The sequence below is a fragment of the Hyaena hyaena genome, unplaced genomic scaffold (genome assembly GCF_003009895.1).
Source record: "Hyaena hyaena isolate Hyena2069 unplaced genomic scaffold, ASM300989v1 scaffold_56, whole genome shotgun sequence".
NCBI classification, from domain to species: Eukaryota; Metazoa; Chordata; class Mammalia; order Carnivora; family Hyaenidae; genus Hyaena; species Hyaena hyaena.
Genome location: NW_024080688.1, coordinates 2294887 through 2311234, shown reverse-complemented (window position 1 = coordinate 2311234; position 16348 = coordinate 2294887). Strand labels below are relative to the sequence as shown.

The 16348-nt window shown below is 52.9% G+C and overlaps 1 protein-coding gene across 1 annotated transcript in view; it reads left to right on the top strand.

Moving 5' to 3' along the window:
- The first annotated feature begins 4621 nt into the window (after positions 1–4621).
- Positions 4622–16348, top strand: part of HRH1 (histamine receptor H1) — a 78888-nt gene continuing 67161 nt past the window's right edge. The window contains exon 1 of the mRNA XM_039231275.1: positions 4622–4683. The gene's annotated coding sequence lies outside the window, so the exon portion shown is untranslated. The remainder of the gene's footprint in view (positions 4684–16348) is intronic.

The following is a 16348-nucleotide window of genomic DNA, read 5'->3' as shown; positions in this document are numbered from 1 at the left end:
TTTATTATTTATTTATTTTTATCTATCTATCTATTTATTAATGTAATTTATTGTCAAATTGGCCTGCATACAACACCCAGTGCTCATCCCAACAAATGCCCTCATCGATGCGCATCACCCATTTTCCCTCTTCCCCACCCCCACCCCGTCCACCCTCAGTTTCTTCTCTGTATTTAAGAGTCTCCTATGGTTTGCCTCCCTCCCTCTCAGTAACTGTTTCCCCCCATCCCTTCCCCCATGGTCTTGTGTTAAGTTTCTCAAGATCCATGTATGAGTGAAAACATATGATATCTATCCTTGTCTGACTGACTTATTTCACGCATAGACTGAACTTTTTTTAAATGTTTATTTATTTTGAGAGACAGAGAGAGAGGCAGAGGTGGGGGGGTACAGAATCCCACCCAAGCTCTTACACCGTCAGCACAGTGCCTGGCGTGTGGCTCAGACTCACGAATTGTGAGCTCATGACCTGAGTGGAAATCAAGAGTCAGACCCTCAACCGAGCCACCCAGGCGTCCCTTGACCGAACGTTTTTTTAAGTCCTCAACGTTTGGTTCCAAAGTGCCCTCCAGGAAGCCTGTATCAGTTCACTCTCCACCAGCAGTGTGGACTCCTAACCACGTGCTTCACGTACGTGGGGAAGGATGGGGTAGGTCGTATTCCAGCTTGACATCTGCCACTCTTGCTTACTTTCCTTTAACTAGATAAGCTTCGTGGCATGCCAGTCTAACGCCATTTAGAGTGGAGAAGTCACAGTAACTGCCCAAGGTCAGAAACTCTGGAACTGCATCAGGGCCAAGTTGAAAGGGTCAATTTCGAGAACTCTAAATAACATGTTGCTATGTGGCCCGCTTTGGCCCTGAAGAGCTAACATCTGTTCTCACAAACTGAGCAGGAAATATAACAGGAGAAGGGCCATCTTGCCTTCTTTGGGCAGCTATCTGAAAAATCACCACATTCAGCTCTCAGCACCCAGAGTGCAGAGTCCCCAGAGGAAATAGCTGAGTTCATAACGTGGTGGGTGTGGAGAGCTGGACCGGGCATTCTTCCCAGGCCTCCCAGCCCATAGCTTGTTGCACAGACTGGGAGCCCAGCATAAGTGGCGTTCATTTCCTCTGAGCCTTAAAGGCTTTGTGATTTCTACTGTCCCCTGTGCAAATGCAAAGAAAGCTCCTTTGGTTAGTGAGAGGTCTAACATTTCTCAGCCGTGACTTTGATGGGGATTTGCTTCAGTTCAAGGGACATGGGTTCTGTGAGCGTGTTCTGTGCCTGCCCACCACCAATGGCCCGTTATTCTGCTAAGAGCACCCCGATTTGCTCGTAGGGAACCATCCCCCCCACAATCCTCGTTCTTGTCACTCAGGAGGGGCTGACCCCACTTCCTGACTCTAGCTATCGAAGTGCAACTCAGGCTTAGCCAATCAGAGCAGTTGTGATAGGTTCAGGGCTGGACATGTGACCCAATCCAGGCCAATGGGGTTCAGCCCTGGGATTTTTGCTGCAAGTTTTAAGGTAGGGATCTCTCTGCCTTGAGGTGGCTTAATTGGCCATTTCTGCTTCCCTGTGGAAAGACTCAGCCTGCTAATAAAACAGACACAAAAGAAAACAGTCAAGAAACAGATTCATGACAACTTCCTTTATGCTTCTGGCATAACTATGTCTGACTCCAAAATGTCTTCTTAAAATGTTCAGTTCAGAACTCTTTTTGGCTGAACCTGGTGTTACCGGTAACCAAAAAAACCATCATTAAAATCCTGGATATGACCCGGCTATCGTTATTCTCACCTAACAGATGAGGTCATTGAGGCTCGGAGAAGCAACGTATGCAATGAACTAATAAGTGGTAGAACAGATATTTTTCATCTACCCCCCTTTTTTTTAAATGTTTTATTTATTCCTGAGAGAGAGAGAGACAGCGTGAACAGGGGAGGGTCAGAGAGAGAGGGAGACACAGAATCCGAAACAGGCTCCAGGCTCTGAGCTGGCAGCACAGGGCCTGACATGGGGCTCGAACCCACGAACCCTGAGATCATGACCTGAGCCGAAGTCGGACGCTTAACTGACTGAGCCACCCAGGCGCCCCTCATCTACCCCTTCTTAATCCACGCCTCTAATCTCTGCTCAGGGGCTCATCGAGTTCCCCTTTTCCAGATTTCTTCCACAAAGCACAGAAGAGGAACAGGCTGGTGGAGCCAGACCCATCTAGGTTCCAGACCAGGTCAGCTTCTTCCTAACAGTCTGATCTTGGAATGACTTACTAGCTGTTTACGCTGAACTAGTCTCTTCCCCAATTTGTGCCTCAGTTTTCTCATCTGCACAATAGGAAGTTAACAGTATCTTCCTAACAGAATTGTTGTGAGGAGTAGGCATATTAGATTATGTCTAACGATCTTAGAGCCTGGCACATGGTAAGCATGACAAAGAGCTTACTATTCCTTTTCTTCTGCTGCCTGTATGTTATTAGTAAGTTGGTTACCCGCCTTTGTCTCACACACCCAGGATGTGGCCTGAGTTATGACCTATCAGTTCCAAACGCCACATCAAAACAAGCAACACACACCCTGCTCACCAGGGGCTTCAAATAATGTCTGACATACTCTTTCTAAAATGCTGATGTTTCTAAAAGTGGTGATCACTATGGGCTCAGTAGGCCTAACACCAGCCCAGGAAGTGAAACTCTGGAGAGGAATTCCAAATAATCCGGCTCTTGCTGAATTGCAGAAAGGAGAGGGGATGGAAGTGGACCCAAACATTTCCAGAAGACATTACTTCTGTCAGCCCCACAGCTGCAGGGGGTGGATTGCATTTCCCTTAGAGTTTGTAACAGTCGCCACCCCAAGTGCTGACCCAGTTCCGAAAGGGGCATGAGTCTGGTAAAGTGTAAAATATGCCAGCCCTGGAGACCCACCGGGGAATGGGAGGGGGCTTACTGTGGATTCAGAGTGAGTCCTAGTTGAGGGGTAAGCTAATGAACAGAAGTCTCATCAGAGGAACAAATGGGGATTCCCTTGCCTCTCTGATTCATGAAGGTCAGAACTGGTACCCAGGACGGTAACATGGCTTGTCAGCTCTCTCGAACCCAGTCTCCTGTCTCTGGGCATCACCATCAACGCTTTAATCCCTACTTGCAGACAGGCTCCGTGGTCTATGAGCTACCATGTATGGAGGACTTGCTAAGTCCTTTATGTAAATGACTCCATAGGAATTCCCAGAAGCCCCAGGGAGATGAAGATTACAGTCCAGTAACTATGACCCTGGCGCTGGTAACCAGGTTGCATAGAGTGGATTCCACACTAGCTGTGCAGCCTTGAGGATGTTACTTGACCTCTCTGTACCTCAGTTTCCTCCTCTGTGAAATAGGACTAATAATGGCTCCTACTTATTCAGAGTGCCGTGAGGATTAAATGAGCCGCCTGTAGCATTTAGAAGGGTAGTGGCGCTATGACAGCTGTTTTTATTAACCCTCATTTTGCACATATGGACCCTGAGGCCAGGAAGAGGGATCATTCACATGCCACATTCCGCTTGTGGAGCTGGGTCTCCAACTTGCTTTATGTGATCCCACAGCCTCTGCGTGGAATTACCTTCTACTCAGAGGAAGCTAAAACCCCACCATGCCCCCAAGCCACATCCTATCCGCCCCCCCCCCAACACAATTCTTTCCTTCTCTCCCTCTGAACTTGGGTGTCTCTTCTAACGTGCTGAGATAAGATATGAGGCCACAGCTGCTTAGAGGTTCAAGTGGAGTTTCCCCGGTACTGAGGAAAAGAAAACGGCAACTCTCTTCCCCAGCTCTGGACCTGAGGGCAGCCGGTGGGAATTCTCGAGCTCCCAGAGTCACTGGGCAGAGCCTCCGGGGGGCCCTGCAGGAAAATCACCCTGCACCCCCTCCCTGGCAGTCTCCCCTGGTCCCAACTCGAGGTTCACTCTAGCACAGGATACTACCGGAAACACATCTTAATTTTGAAACTTGAGCTCATCTGGAGGGGGTAGGGAGAAATAGACGAGGGGTGTGGCGTTCTAGACCTGGGGGCGGGGGCGGGGGGGTCTCTAGTTCCCGGTGAAACCTCTAGGGTAGCGTCCCTGTCAATCTTAAGAGTTTCTCCATCTGCCTGGCTCTGCCCTGTTTCCACGCGGGCCTCTCCTGCAGGGTTACGTGGAGGTGGGGGCATCACTAGACGTCTATCGTTCAGTCCGTCGTTGACTTTGCCAAACATCATCTCGTCTCTGACTTTCTAGCTCCGCCGCTTTATCTGGACTTACCCATTCCCGCCCGCGCGCCCTCAGGTGAGTGTGGGCGGCGGGGCGCTCTCGCCGGGGTGCTGACCCTCCCGTCACCTTTCTCTCCAAACCCCAGGAGGGGCCGTCACGCTGCGCGGAGCCCGGGGCTGGGGTGCGCGGCAGGGGGTGCGAGAGGGCGTCCGCGCCGAGGCCCCGGCGGCCCCTCGCGCCCCCTCCCGGGGAGGGGGCGGCCCCGGGAGCGCGGAGCCGGAGGCGGGGGCGCTGCAGGCCGGCGGGCCCGGGTCCCCGCCTCCCTCCGCGGCCGGCCCCCCTCGGCGCGGCTCCGCCCCCGGAGCCCCGCCTCCGCAGTCCGCGCCCCCGCCGCCGCCGCCGCCGCAGAGCGCCGAGCAGCCTGGCCGCCGCGCCCGCCGCGCCACCAAACTTTCCCCGGAGCCGGCGCCGGTGAGTCAGAGCGGAGCGCGGGCAGGGGCCGCGGCGGGGCCGCAGCGGCGGGGCCAGGCTGTGCGCTGGCCGCGGGGGTCCGGGCGTCCCTGCGGGGCAGCAGGGACCCCGGGAGCCGGCGGGCGCGGGGCGGGCGCGCTTGGGGGCCCCGGGGACCCCGGCGGCTCGGGGCGGGTCCCGCGGCGCGGCTCGCTGCGCGGCACACCCTCGCGCGTACTCCGTTCTAGCGCCGCGCCCCGACGCGCAGACACCTGTGGCTTCCCCGGGGTTCGCCAGGGTGCGCGCCCGAGCGTCCCCCGCCGGGTGCCGGGGCGCAGAGGGCGAGACCCCGGCTTTTCCGGAGCTGCCCCTAGCGCCGAGTTCGATGCTAGCTGCAGTCCCAGCCCATCTGCTGAGGACGTTATCTGTGCCGGGCGCTGGGTATCCGTTACCTGTTGGGATTCTCCCTGAAACGCCGGGAACCGGGTGTTATTGCACCCATTCTACAGGGGAGAAAACTGAGGCTTAGCGAGGGAAAGTTGTGCCAAGGAGGGCGACAGAGCCAAAGGTTTGGAGCCCCGGTAGGCCTGACCCAAACCGCTTAACCACACGCGGGCAAGCCCCTGGTTCAGCGTCATCAGGGGCCGGTATGGGAAGCATGGAGACCACGGCCGGAGGCGTTCTGAAGCTAGGCTGCAAGCCCAGGAGGGACGGACCACCTCCTCGTTGTACCGAGCGGAGGCTCTTTGGCAAAATGGGTGGCCATTACTGCATCTTGGTGGCCGAAGCGCCGAGGGGCTGCCCTTTCAGCGCAAGAATGAGAGGGGACCAAATTCTGGAAGTTGCTCTAGATTTTTCTGGAAGGAGCCAGGGAAGTCAGCAGCAGGAACTGGAGAGCAGCAGTTCTTTACGGATGTCGCTTTCTGCCCCTAGGTGGTGACCCCCCTCAGACCCACCCCCCACGCCGCTCAGAAGACCCCCCTTCCAATCCCTTGATCTCTTTAAGGTGTCTGCTCCGCCTGGCGGCTGGTAGTGCAGAGATGCGCCAGGCAGGGTCGCTGTCCTCCAGCAGGGGGCTCCCTCCTCAGCTCTGAAAAGCACAGAGCTTTTCCCGGGCTGGCTGGCAGGTGCTGGGGAACTCCTTTGATGAGGGGTGGGCCACTGTGAGCGGAGCACAGCCGGAGTGTACTTCCAGAACAGGAAAGAGAGGGGAGGTGGGGGCCTGATGCATCCCCATTCTTAGCAGTCAGGAACGAGCATGGACTGAGAGAGGAGGAGAGAGAGCGCCAACTGTCATTATGCATTATCCCGTTTGGTTCAGTGCATCCTTACAAGGTGGCTACGATTACTACCAGCCTCACTGAGCAGACACTCTGTTGACCTCCGAGAGGTTGAGTAACTTGCCTGAGGTTGCCCAGCTCGTCCATGGCAGAGCTGGGATTTGAACGCAAGTCTTACCTGACTCCTTCCAGGTTATCAGTGAAACTCAGGCTGCAGATAGGACCTTTAGGTCCCTCCTTCTCATGGCTGGCAGCAGCAGAGGTGAAGAACGGGGTCCTCAATGCCTGTACACCATTCTCCTTTGTTTCTGATGGGTGTCCCGGAGGAGGCCTGCTACTGAGTGGGTTATGATTCACAGAAATGCCTGCCAAGCCCATCTAAATACACGAAGGCGATTCAGGACTTGCTGGACCCTCCTGTAAGCCGGAGGCCACCTGAGGCTACCTGGCTCTGTCAAGCGGTATTTCCCCTGGTGGAGGGGGCATCTGTGGCGAGGGCAGGGAAAGCCTGGTACCATTTTCCAGTGTCATGCAGCATCCTTCTGAGGCACTTCCCAGCACTCCCAGGCTGTGATTTCAGAGCTGGGTGGAGACTGCAGCAGCCCGCAAAGGAGCCTGCAGCCTGGAGGGGTTTGGGCGGTCCTGGGCTGCGAGTGCGCCCTCCTGGCCCTCAAGTGTCCAAGGAAGGAAGAACTTGTATGTGAACCTCCTGCCCTTGAGGTCTCTCAGAATTTCATGGTTGCACTTTCCTTTTCACGGAGGAGCTGTGCCTGGTGGAAATGGAGTGGCCTTTGCAGAACAAAGAGGAGGCGTAGCAAACAGAGTAGATGTGTGGCTCCTAGGGCTGGCTTAAATTCCAGCGCTGTTTATGAGCCCTGTGGCCTTGGGCCAGTTGCTCCGCCGCTGTGTTCCTCAGTTTCCCCATTTCTAGAATAGGAATATTCACAGCACCTTCCTCACTGGGTTGCTGAAAGAATTGTGTTCATATGCACGAAGCACTTAAGTGGTGCCACGTAGTACATAAACGTGCTGCTTAAACGTTGGTTGTCGTGAGTGTTAGTATTCGAGTCAAACAGGCCCGGCTCTGGGTCCTGGCTCTGCTGTCCGCAAGCTGCCTCACCGGTGCACGCCTCTTGCTTTCTCGTCTGTCAAGTGCGAGATGTAAGTGTGTTGTGCCAGAAGTGTGGCCTCCACATGTCTCGGGACACACTTATTGAAACTTCCGGCACTCTGCTAGGGACTCGGCACATGCTGAGTGTCCCCGTGATTATCACTGTTAGGGTGAAATGCACTTCTAGCAGTAGCTTGAACTTCATGCTCTGGCTTCATTCTGTGGGCCGTGCGTTTGGGGCAGTTTTCTGGTGTGTGTGTGGGTGGGACAAAAGTTCTTCCTATCCTTCCTGTCTTTTCCTGTCTTAAATTCTCTCTGCACAGTACTTCTCAGGCCCAACCGTGAGCCTCTTGGTGATTATGGGATGGCAGAGGGTAGGTTTGAAGTTCACTTCATAAGGTCTCCCCCCTACTGTCCTCACCAAGGCAAAGGCCTCAACAGAACACACCATTCAAGCTTGTCCTCCTGCCTTGGGATGTTTTGTGTATCTTCCAGGTAAGTGGGGTGGACACATCCAGAGTCCCCCACATTTTCCCCCTTAAAGATAGAAAGGTGAGGCAAAACAAAAACAAAAACAAAAACAAAACAAACCTCAGGGTTAGAGCTCCAGCCCTGGACCTTTGAGCTGAGTGACCTTGAGCATCAATCTTTTCATCTGCAAAATGGCCTTTAATCCTATTTCCCAGTGTCTGGTTCTCAGGATTAATGCCAAGATGGAAAAGCGGAGAAAGGAAGGAAAAAAGCAGATAGTGTAAATGGCAAAGGATTACGCACAATTGTCAGTAATTCTCATTAGCATTCAGGCCAAGCATTAGCTGTAATTGCTCCTGATCCAAGACGTTTTATCTGAAAGATGTACCTGGCAGAGAACCATTCAAGCCCCCGTCACCTGCCGCCCTCCCTTTCACAGTGACGCTGAGCATTTCTGAGTCTCGAGATATAATGATAATAAAGCTCCCGTACCTTATTTATAAGTAACTCACTCCTGCCGTTAATGGTGGCAGAGGACTCAGCGCACTGATGCCGTGGGGGGGGGGGGGGGGGGGGGGGGGGGGGGCGGGGGGTGGAGGGCCAGGATGCCTCTCCTCTTTTATGCATTCATCTTCCCTGCTGTAATTCTGCAGTGATAATGCAGGAGGGTCACGTGAGCGGGGATCGAAGCTGACAGCTCTCAATTTGTGTAGCAGCTTGCATAGCAAGGCCCATTGAAACTTGCCTCTGACAGCAGAGTGGATGTTAGAAATCGTTACATCACCACAGAGAGAAGAGGAGATTGGGGAAGGCATCTCCAGGGAGTGGTTACAAGCACGGACTCTGGTGTTCAGCATACCTGAGTTTGAATCTTGGTTCTGCCAGCTCGTTAGTTGCGGTATGGCTTTTGGCTGTCTCCCTGCTGTCCGTTGTGATAGAGCAGGGACCGTGTCTGTGTTATTCACCATGGAACTCACAGCTCCTGGTGCATAGAAGGGGTTTGTGAGTATCCAGTGAATGAATAAATGGATATATGAATGACAGGTTGCTTGATTGAGCCTCAGCTTTCTCATCTGTAAAATGGAGTTAATATAGCCCCCACCTCGTAGGTTGCTGTGAGGACTGAATGAGGAAATGTAACAGAGTAAGCACTCAGCAATGCCCTTAATGACAAATCGATGAGCAGAGGCTGCCCTTATCTGGGAGGGAGAGCTTTTCCTCCACACTCAGACGAATAAGAGGCAATAATGTTAGTCATAAGAATCCCTGTATTTTGTATATCACTCTGTAAAGTGCTTCTATATCCATTGACCCCCTTAATAACTCGGAAGTGGAAAAGAAGCCCCGTTCAGTCTCGCCTGCTACCTATTACTGCTGAGCTCTCTTTGCTCCATGGGGGGTGGGAAGGTCTTAGTCTTCCATGAACATGGTATCTCTCTTCATTATGTAGGTTAGCTTTAATTCCTTACAGTATAGTTTCTTAACTGTCCCTTGGTGGTCTTGCACGCTATTATAAATTACATATATGCATATTTTTTAAATTAATATTCTCTTGGTTACATTTTGGAAAAATATGTTTGCATCTTGTATCAACTGGTTTTGCATCTAGAAATCTTGCTACACTCTCGTACTAATTAAAAAGATGTATGTGTCGACTCTTTGGGGAAAAGGGTGTATAGAATTGTAGGGGGTGCAGATAACAGTTTCTCTTCCTTTCCAATCCTTCCAGGGCCTTTTCTTTTTTCTTTTTCTTCTCTCCTTGCCTTCCAGCTCTTAAGACTTCAGTATAAGAATGAATTAAAGAGAGGATACTGGGCATCTTGCCTCTTTTAACTCATATGGAAGAGCCGTCCACATCTGACAATTAGAGATAACATTTAGTCTAGGGTTTTGGTAGATAATTTTTATCGGATGAAAGAAGCTCCTTTCTGTCCCTACTTTGCCACATGTGTTTTTTTTCTTTTCTTTTCTTTGGCTTTGTCTTCTTCTTCTTTGGTCATAAATGGAAGCAGAGTTTTTGACAGATGTTTTTTTCCACATCTGCTCAGATAGTCACACGATTTTCCTTTCAGCCTGTTAACATGGTAATCCCCGTGGTTTTTGTATTTCTGGAGTAAACCCAACTTGGGTCGTCTTATAGTATTTTTGTTGCTGGATTATTCCCTCTCCCCTTTTTGTTATTGAGGACTTTAGCATCGTGTTTTCATGTGTGAGATCCACTTGTGATTTTCCTTTCTGGTGCTTACTTGTCAGGCTTTGGTATCAAGCTTACATGGGCCTCATGAACCGAGGTGGGCAGTGTTTGCACCGGTTCACTTCTCTGGAAGAGATTGCGCAAGCTGGGTGGTGTTCTTGTGAAGAGTCTGGTGAACTCACCAGTGAGGACCCAGAGGGTGGAAGCTGAGGAGAAGGGGTGGGGAGGACAGCCGATGTCACCTCTGTCTGGCGTGGGACTTTCCTGCAGCGGGAGGGGGGGTTCAGGCTGCCTCGGGTAGGGGTTCCGAGGCCGTGAAGCCAGCTGTCCTGAGTCCTGCGGGGACGCCTAGCCTTGGACACTGGGTAGGGTTCTTGCAACCGGGGTCCTGGATGGACGGAGCCCAGCCTCGGGCAAGGGTCTGATGCCTGGGAGCTCTTGGAGTTCCTCCTGCTGCTAAAATTGCCATGGCTTCAGACAGTGTGTTCGCCATGAATTATTATTCCCTGGGGCCCGCAGATGAGGGTCCTGCCTCCACGGACCATTTATCGCCCAGCTGGTGGGAGAGGCTTTCCCTCTCTGGGATGCCCATTTACTTGGAATCCCCAAATTAGAACCTGGGGCCACACCCCACCTGCTGATGCACCCCTCCCCCGTCCCACTGCGGGTAGCCAGATTCGGGCAAACTTCTCTACCCACTCGTCCCTCACTCCTCTCTTACGGAAGTGCCAGGCGCTGCCCTAATTTGAATCATTTCTCTTAATCCCCGTAACAATGCTATGAGATCCTTACTATTCTCTCCATTATCCGCCTTAGGAAAACAAGAGTTTTGGTTGTCATTATTTGAATGGTTTCATATTTCACGCCAAACCATCCTTCCCTAAGCTCTTTGAGTTGGAGGGTGAGATAAAGGTCTGACTTAACTTCCCTTTCCCACGTTTCCCCGGCTGCCCCCATCCTGTTTACTCCACCTGTCTTCCTTTCCCCACCTGTGTGCCACCTCTGTCAGATACCAAAGCACCCTGTTTGGTCAGAGGCAGAGCCGCAGCCTCGGGCACCTCCCAGGGACGCCCTGCACGCGGTTTCCTATGTGGGGCATCAGCTCTGTTCTGGTGTTAGACTTTCTGCTGATTCTAGCGGCCAACATCAGACAGGATCATGGCAGGAAATGGTGGGCACACGCCAGCCGGGCACCCGGCACGTGGGGGAGAGCGGGCAAGCTGGTACCGAGCCGCTCTGATGAGTACCTGTGTCCTGAACGTCTTAATAGCTGGTAAAGTTGTCTGTTTTCCCCTGCCTCCCTTTTCTTTTTCTTTTTCTCTTTTAAACTTTTCTAGGCAATTTTTGCTCGGCTTATCCTTTCTGAGAACTTCGTTTATTTACTAGCTGGCTTTTCTGTGTTCCTGGAGAAAACCGTCGTTAAATACGTCCGTACCGTTGCTCTCCCTGCCCTACGTGAAACACCGTCCCTCGCCAGCCCACACGTGTGGCCTGGGACATCTGCCCATGCGACTGTTGGCCCCGAGCCCATGCACGAGCCTTGTTTTCTTTCCTCCGTCTGCGGCACCTGACTGCCTGAGCAGTGGATCCACACCAGTGGGCCTGACGTGGGCCTGTGGCGGACCCAGTTTCCGCCTCCCTGGGGAAGGATGGTCTTAGCTCTTTGAGGCACCTCCCACGAGCCCCCCAGAACAAACTGGGGGGAAACCTGAATTCACCTGAACTCTGCATTTAAATCAGATCATCACAATCTCTTGGAAACCAGTTCATGTGTTACAGAAAGAGATAAAATGTGGCTGTCTATGTGAATTCAGTCCTATAAATGAATAGGAACTCAGCGTAGGGGAAGATCAAAGATTCCGGGACCAGACGATGTAGGTTCGATTCCGGCTCCACCATGTTCCAGAGTGTGTCTGGGGCAAATCATACCCCCTCGTCTTTCCCTCCATCCCCTCAACTATACGGTGGGGTTAGTGTCCATATTAACCTACAGCATCACTGTGAGTGATAAGTAAATCATGAAGTCCGAAAGAATGAACGGATTTACCACACTCTGGCAACTCATAAATGTCTACAAAGTGAACCAGTTAACAAATAAAATATTATATGGATTTCTTTTCCCCCAAGAAATTGGGAATCATTTTGTCATGTTCCAAAACAGACCCCACTGGGTTTTTTGGGGGGGTTTTAAAATAATTTAATTTTTAAAAATTTTTTAATGTTTTATTTGTTTTTGAGAGAGAGAGAGAGAGAGAGAGAGAGAGAGAGCATGAGCAGGGGAGGGTCAGAGAGAGAGGGAGATACAGAATCTGAAACAGACTCCACACTCTGAGCTAGCTGTCAGCACAGAGCCCGACGCGGGCCTCGAACCCACGAACCGTGAGATCATGACCTGAGCTGAAGCTGGACGCTTAACCGACTGAGCCACCCAGGCGCCCCAACACTGGGTTTTAAAAGTTGAGTTTGTGTTAACCCTACACAGCAACTTCTGACCCTCCTTCTGTGATTAGTGCTTTCTGTGTGAAGATAGGCTCTCAGGTTAGACTGGCATCTCCCTGAGGGTGCTTTGCGAATCTGCTTCTGAAGCCAAGAACACACTGTATACACTGTATGTTAGCCAACTTGACAATAAATTGTGTTTAAAAAATAAAAATAAAAAATAAGAAAGTGCTAGGGGGCGCCTGGCTGGCTCAGTCCGCTGAGCGTCCGACTTCAGCTCAGGTCATGATCTCACGGTTCGTGGGTTCGAGCCCCACGTTGGGCTCCGTGCTGATAGCTCAGAGCCTGGGGACTGTTTCAGACTCTGTGTCTCCCTCTCTGTCTGCCCCTCCCCCATCAAAAAAATAAACATTAAAAATAAAAAATAAAAGGTGCTAGAACTCAGTGGCAGTGGGTTTAGTGTCGATAGTTAGGGTTTCACATCCTAATGCGACCAATAATAGTTACCTCTCTGACCTCGTAGGAGGCATTTTAACCCCCCTGGCCTCAGTTTTCTTATCTGTAAAAGGGGAGTAATAGTAGTAGTAGTAGTCATAATAATAATAATAATTGTGACAGCATTATTGAGAGTCTCTTCTCCCAAACTTGCAGTGATTATGCCTTCTCATCACTGAGGGCTCACATATCCCTCCCTGACATATCCTTCCCTGACCACCCCCGCCACCCCGATCCAGTCCCTCACCACTGATTTTCTCCAAGCCCCCGGCACACTGCCAGGCCCCGGATGTCGGGATGCCCTCTGCCTGTCCTACAGCGACTCCATTGATGAGCACAGGCACCCAGCAGGCGTGCACTGAAACCCGTATTAGATGAAGAAAGCAAGACAGGGACACTCCCCCATCACGCAGGTGGCGGTGAACTCCACAGGGACAGCGAATGACCCTGGTACTTCGTGGCAGTCCCACACCCAAAATGGCTTTTGGGGCATTTCAAGCGTAGTAAGAAACACTGGACAAAGACGGGCTCTCTTCACGGCTGTAGCAGGAGCACAGTCAATATTTGTCAGTCGTTTATTGATGGATTCTCACTGCACCCAGCGCCCCCCCGAGGCCGTGAGAAGCCCTGTTGACAAGTTAGGACCGGAGGCAGCGGTTCTGTCCTGTTGGGGCTGGAAGGGGCCGATGCACAGCACGCCTTTGTCTGGCCCGACTTGTGGCCCGACTGAGAGGTGGTGGCCGGAGGACAGCATGTCACCGCTGGCACTGATGGGAGTGACCGTGGAGCAGGTGGCTGGGCTAATGGTGACGCCAGAATTGGGCGGGTGTCCCTGTGGGCCTGGGTGCAGGCAGTGCTGGGCCCTGCAGAGGGGTCCTTCTCCCTCCTGGCGCGGAGCGGAGTCGAAGACTTGCTCCCTGCAGGTGGGCCGGCTCCTAAGGGAAGCGGAGACGGCCATGAGTCTCACGTGCCTTATTTCATCTCCCAAACTCACTCATAAACATGTGGCCCAAGCCCAGACCCAGGGCATGAGAAGATGAGGAGGTGGAGAGCCGCCAGGGCGATGCAGCTAGTGAAGCTCCCATTGCCTGGAAGGAGCCGTGAGGAAGGATGTAGGTCAAGAAGCCCCGGAGCGGGGAGTGGGCTCCAGAGAGGGAGGGAAAGCCCATTCGTTCTGTCGCCCGTTCTCTGTTCTCTCAGCAGTCCTGCGAGATAAGAATTAGTGTGCCCACCTCCACGCCCAGGAGGGGGCGCTTGTGGGGATGAGCACTGGGTGTTATATGGAAACCAACTCGACAATAAACTATTTTAAAAAAAAGAATTAGTGTGCCCATTTTATAGATAAAAACAATTGAGGTCTGAGACGTTGACTAACTTATGCCAGAGTGCAACTAGGGAGACCGGTCAGGAGGCTACTGCCGTTGTCCAGGTGAGACAGATGGTCACTTGGACCAGAGGGCGGTGGCCGTGGGGAGGTGGGGACACTGGGGGACACATCAGAGCAGATGGATTAGGACAAACAGGAGTCCGGCCGGGGCCCTGCTTGAGGTCAGCGTTAAAGCACCGCCGTTGGGTAAACTCGTGGGTTTCTCTGCTCGTTTTCTTGCGCTTGGGGATAGGGTGGCTGTGATCATCCTGGGCAAAGATTCTTCAGAGAATTAGGAATTCCACAGGCACCACATCAGCACATCTCAGCGGAACTGAAACTGATGATCCCTCACTCTTAATTGGGAGTGCCGCCGGGCCTGCTGGGAGAGGAGGTTGGGGGCCGGGGAGGAGACGCTTGGGTCTGTAAGAGGCAGAGGAAAGTGGGTCCGACGGCCCCGCCCCCTCCCCCCCCCTCCCCCACTGCGCTGTCATGCTCCAGGAGGTCCAGCCTGGGCTTAAGCCTTGCCCTCCCTCCCCAGGACCCCTGACACAGCTTTCCTGCCCCCGGACAGCGTCCTGCTGGGCCCCCAAGACTCTTTGCCAGGCACAAATCTGATCATGTCACTTCCCTGCTCGAAATCCAGTGACGTCCCCTGGAGCCATTAAGTAGAATGAAACACAAGCATCGCAGCTTGCGAGGGTCCGCGGGAAATGCACCACCCAGCGGAAAGGGTGGCAGAATAGCTCTGATGGCCTCGGGTGGCACTGGGTGGTGGCAGAAGCATGGGCTTGGGGTCACACTGGCTTTGACCCCCAGCTCTGCCCCTTGGTAGCTCTGTGACCAGGAGCATCGTCTTTTAAAAAAATTTTTTTTTAGTGTTTATTTATTTTTGAGAGAAGGGGAGGGAGAGCGCGAGGGGGAAGGGGCAGAGAGAGAGGGGGCGAGAGGACCCGAAGCGAGCTCTGGGCTGTCAGCACAGAGCCTTCTGGTCCCATCACATGGGGAGGTCATGGACTGTCATGTTCTTCCGCCATTTACACCCCGACCCTCCAGACTGGCTCAGGTGCCCCTGTGACGCCGTGGATTCTGCGTCCTGTAAAATAAATACCTGGTTCACCTGTCGCTTCCCACCTCCAGACTGCGCCCTCCTCAGAGATGGAAATGTGTGTTTCTCTCTCTTTTTTCTGAAACTCTTCTTGCCCCCGAAGATCGGCTGTGTTCTCCCCCCCAGCACCTGCTTTCCTCTGCCATGCGGGGGTGCGTTCCGGTAGCACGCGTGGTGCGTTTCGGTGTCTGCATCCCAGTACGAACCACTCCAGGTTGTGCGGGAGGAGAGGGTTTATCGCTTCTCCCCTTAATCGAACCATTCCTGACTCTGCTTCTTTCGTGGAATCCTCGTATCAAGCCAGAAACAGGAACAGCCTTGCAGTTCATGCCTCGGTCAGAATGCAGGCGTCAGCCTCTGGAGCAGAGGCCTGCAGAAAAGTTCTCACTTCTCTTCTTGGGGCTACAGGGGATCCTTGCCAAACCCAAACAGGAAGCGCTGCCTCAGCCAGAGCAAAGATATGGGAAGAGAAGAGCGGGAGTTGGAGTCTGTTGGGGGAATTGTGGCCCTACTGTGTGCTGGGGACGCTGCAGTGGACAGACAGACATACCCACTGCCTTTAAGGGGTGGCGGAGAAGACAGATGCTGGACGAGTCACAGTGAAACGGGATGTGAAGTTCTCAGATGGGAAAGCATAATGCTCAGGGAGGCTCAGAGAGGCCAAGTGACTCACCCAAGGTTGCACAGCCAGGTTAGCCAAGCTGGCATTTGAACTGAGATCCTCTGACCTCTTTCCTTAATGCTGCGAACCCCCTCGAGGTCATTGCCTGAAACACTTTAAGAAACTGCTCAGCGTAAGGCAATCCTGGTTCTTCCCTTGGTACCTCAGGATGCATTCTGCCGTTCGTATCATCTGTAAAAAGAGAAAGTGGATCTTTCTGGGGGTGAGTTCCGGGCAAGGTAGCAGGAATAAGCTGCAAAGCTAAACCCTGGGCTTCCTGTGTTGAGTGCTCGCTCGTGCCCAGAATTTTCACTCTTTTCGTTCTGTCACAAGCAGGAAAAACACACAGACAAGTAGGGAAGAAAACTCAAGGGGATGCTGGGCTCCAGGGATTGAGCGGAGAGGTCGAGTGAGGCACAGGGACTTGGGACGCCCACGGGCCAGACACCCAGGTCGCTCCGCCAGCGCCGAGTTCGGCAAGGGCGAGCGCACCACGCAGTCCTGAACCCCGAGGGCTTTCTCTGCGTCCCCGGGGGCAAGGGGGGGTCCACGCATCTTCCT